Source organism: Temnothorax longispinosus, chromosome 8 (genome assembly GCF_030848805.1).
Source record: "Temnothorax longispinosus isolate EJ_2023e chromosome 8, Tlon_JGU_v1, whole genome shotgun sequence".
NCBI lineage: Eukaryota > Metazoa > Arthropoda > Insecta > Hymenoptera > Formicidae > Temnothorax > Temnothorax longispinosus.
This window is the reverse complement of record NC_092365.1, coordinates 9,617,024-9,621,136: the sequence shown is the minus strand read 5'-3', so window position 1 is coordinate 9,621,136 and position 4,113 is coordinate 9,617,024. Positions and strand designations below refer to the sequence as shown.

At 41.7% G+C, this 4,113-nt stretch overlaps 2 long non-coding RNA genes across 2 annotated transcripts; one reads left to right on the top strand and one right to left on the bottom strand.

Annotated features, from left to right (window-relative positions):
* The first annotated feature begins 543 nt into the window (after nt 1-543).
* On the top strand, nt 544-2,114 carry LOC139817735 (uncharacterized). The gene is made up of 3 exons (XR_011733302.1): nt 544-830; nt 1,096-1,293; nt 1,484-2,114. It is a non-coding gene; the product is annotated as an uncharacterized lncRNA (long non-coding RNA).
* A 247-nt stretch (nt 2,115-2,361) lies between these two features.
* Nucleotides 2,362-3,825, bottom strand: LOC139817736 (uncharacterized). The gene is made up of 2 exons (XR_011733303.1): nt 2,854-3,825; nt 2,362-2,773 (listed from the first exon to the last, which is right to left on the bottom strand). It is a non-coding gene; the product is annotated as an uncharacterized lncRNA (long non-coding RNA).
* Between the last annotated feature and the right edge of the window lie 288 nt (nt 3,826-4,113).

Here is a 4,113-nt window from a genome sequence, read left to right as displayed (position 1 = left end):
CGACGTTCTTGTATGATGACGTCATAATCAGAAACGTCACTTTCACTTTTTCGACGCTGGCGGCGCAGGTATCGCCAGTTTCGATATCGCGCGCGTATTTCGAAATTAGGTCGATAGACTTATCGGTCAGGAGAAAGATTTCTATTTAGGTAAATTAGGTATATACTTATATAATATATATTGAGTCAATTGCTTCATGTTTATCTGGAGAGATTTCGTATCCTTACATCGTATTACCACCGCTGCCGGAAAAGAAGGTTCTCTACGCTTGGCAGAAAGTGCCGCTAGGGAATTTTTAAGTCGATCCTTATGAATCAAGCTTGAATTCGATGTCTCCTGTCAGTCAGTTCATCATCTGATCAGTTAACCTATCTCGATCGATCGAGAGACACGGTAGTACGCGCGGAGCGAGACCGACCGTGTGACTCTTTATTACGCGTCGCGAAGTAAGGTGCGACAACGCGCACATACGCGCGTACGCGAAACGGCAGTAACACCGTAATCGTGCCGGCGATATACTGAATTGAATTGCTTCGTGCTTATCTGGAGATTTTGTATCCCTACATTGGGTGCGTTCAGCCGATACTCCGCTAGCCTAGCAATCGTGAGCAGTCGCTCGTTTTCGCTCGTTTCCTCTCCTTTGACCCAATGGATTAAAAGGAGAGGAAACGAGCGACTGCTCACGATTGCTAGGCTAGCGGAGTATTCGGCTGAACGCACCCATCGTGTTACCATCGCTGCCGGAAAAGAAGGTTCTCTACGCTTGGCAGAAAGTGACGACTGACACGTTCGATCCCGACTTCGTTGATCGCAGAAGAGCTGAACTCGAGGTACGTTTCCGATTTGCAATTATAAAAGTATCGTGCGATGAATGTTGTACCCAATTATAACCTCAAATGAAGTTGTGCACGTTGCTGAAAGATATATATATATCTTGATATATAGGCTACGGTCAACGTGATACAAATGCTCTGGAGCGTTCTTCTTCTCCTTCTTTCTTCATTGAAAGAAAAGAGAAGAGGAATGCTTCGAAGCATTTGTAGTGTCACGTTGACCGTAGCCATAATATCATATTAATACATTATTTATTTTTAGATATAGGTCAAGGATTGCCATTTAAAGCTGGTACGTTTGATGGGGCTGTCAGTATTTCTGCGCTTGTGGTTGTGCTATGCAAGCAAAACTTTGCACAATCCTACAAAACGTTTATATCGTTTCTTATCAACGTTGTATGCATGTCTGTCAAGAAGCGCAAGAGCAGTGTTACAATTCTATCCAGAGAACGGTGAACAGGTTGTTGATATATATATATATATATATACTTATATAATAGGCTACGGTCAACGTGATACAAATGCTCTGGAGCGTTCTTCTTCTCCTTCTTCTTCATTGAAAGAAAAGAGAAGAGGAATGCTTCGAAGCATTTGTAGTGTCACGTTGACCGTAGCCATAATATCATATTAATACATTATTTTATTTTTAGACGTAGCTGTTGATGAAAGAGAATTAGATGGTGACTTAATTTTGGGAGATATAGATCAAGAATTGCCATTTAAAGCTGGTATTATTGGAACCACGAGAGTCGCGTGGCAAACGGGAAAAGAAAACCGAGGACAGTAAACCAAGCAGCGGAAAAATATCCCTATTCGACTTTCTCGAGGATAAATTACCTGTACAACCTGAGAGTGTCGAAACAACTAATTTGTCTCAAAACAGCTACATACAAATTAATAAAAGTAATCAAGATCGTTTTGAATCAAGAGGATTTGATTATATATATATATATATATATATATATATATGTATATATATAGATTATATAGAGACATTATTATATATAGAGATTATATAGAGACATTATATAGAGATTATATAGAGACATTATTATATATAGATATTATATAGAGACAAAGATTAAATCCTGTTGCTCTCAACGTCTGCCTCTGCCTCGTCTACCCCAATGGTAATTGGGTGATGACAATTTATATAAGAAGGCCATGAATCTTTCTTCTTGGCGTCGTATCCCCGCGGCTCTGCCTCTTGGTCTGCGAACTGTAAAATAATAAAATTGTATAAGAAATTTTATGAATTAAATACATATAATATGAATTAAATTTTTTATATATAACGAGAAGATATTTATTAATTTCGATTAAGATGGTTTGTTTTGATTAAGATGGTTTGATTAAGATGCATTGTTATTGCGATAAATGTTACCACATGCCTCAGTGGTCGAATTGAGACGACGCCTGCACGGATAGCGGGAGGTTCCAGGTTCAAACTCTGGCTGGGGTAATATTTTTCGCAATCGCAATCAACTTATTGGCGGAATATATCATTACTTTCTGTTAAATATATATATAATATTAATATTACCTTGTCTATCATCTTCGGCATGGAAACGATCGGCGACGACGGGATCAGCGGCGACAGGTCCGGCGACGACGGGACGGGCGGCGACGGGACGGTCGGCGACGGAACCGGCGGCGACAGGTCTGGCGACGGGACGGTCGGCGACGGAACCGGCGGCGACAGGTCCGGCGGCGACGGAACCAGCGGCGACAGGTCCGGCGGCGACGGGACGGGCGGCGACGACGGAACCGGCGGCGACAGGTCCGGCGGCGACGGGACGGGCGGCGACGACGGAACCGGCGGCGACAGGTCCGGCGGCGACGGGACGGTCGGCGGCGACGGGACCGGCAGCGATATCGGTGGCTGATCCCGATAATTCTAACCCGAAATCAGCGAAATCGTTGTCATCATCTAGATCCATCTAAAATAAAATAAAAATAGCAACATTGTAATTATGTGAAATTATGTGAAATATATATATATTGAAAAGACAGTACTTACCATTTGTACTTTCGCGATTTCTCTCAGTATGAAACGGTGGTTTCGTTGGCTCCTGCCTCTAACCGAGGACAATACGGCCAGTATTTGCCACTGTTTGTTATACAAAGTCTGGAACACTGTTAGCGTAGCGAAGTCTGAATGGAAATAATATCAAAATGTAGGAAAACTCGAGGACAATACGGCAACATATGAAATCGGCGACGATGGCGGGTAAAGTGTTTAAAAGCGTGGAATACCCTTATAGGGTAGAGAGCCTTTCAGACTATATTCGGAAACTTCACTCTGGCCTAGTTTATATTGATCACTTGATACGCGTATTAAATAGTAAATAACTAGTAAATTAGTTTGATTATTGGTTTGATACGCGTATCAAGAGATCGGTGTAAACTAGGTCATTCGAATACACACCAGCGTCGTTCTGGAGCCTTATTCTCGAATCGTTTTCATGAAACTCGCATGCGAAATTCAATGTTTTTCAAATAGAAAGTCGCACACGAAAATCATTAGGGCAGGCTCGAGAATACGGTCCCTGTCCTTGTTCAATTTTTAGTAACAAGATAAAGCGATGCGGTGTGCACTCGAATATAGTTTTTGAATGCAGCCCTAAAGGCTCTATCTATACACGCCGATAACGTCGCCGCCGATCATGTCACCATCGATCACGTTGCTGTCGATCACGTCGCCTATCACGTCGTCGTTGATTACATTATTCGTGGTTGTTGCGTTCCGCGTACGCGTTACCGGTTCCTACGCTTTGTTGACAAATACATTGTGGGATTAATAGCAGAGAAGAATTCTCTCTGTTGTTATTGATAGTATTTCGTCGTTGTTCGTGGCTCATAAGCTATTTCGCAAATAGCTTACAATCTCATCATATCTGTGAGTGAAGGTTATATTGTCGATATATTGCGATATCTCTGAGACAATATCTTTTTCTGTGAGTGAGTGAATTGTTAACAGATTACATCCAGCGGACGGTGAGTCGCGTCAGCACCGCTCCTGTTATCTTATACCCATAACGAGGCCCATAACAAGGTAACTATTTTTTTAAGGTGCCTTTTCACGTTGACACTCAACGCTCATTTTCAGCAAGAAAAAATCTTCAGAAATAATATATGTATCTATAAGATATATATATATATTATTACTTGAAGATATTACTCGAAAAAAATTAACTCTAATCCATCCAACGTTTTTTCCGTCACTTCATTCCGCCAATCATGCACTTTCGTGTCTCACGCATTTTTCAGTACTGTTAAC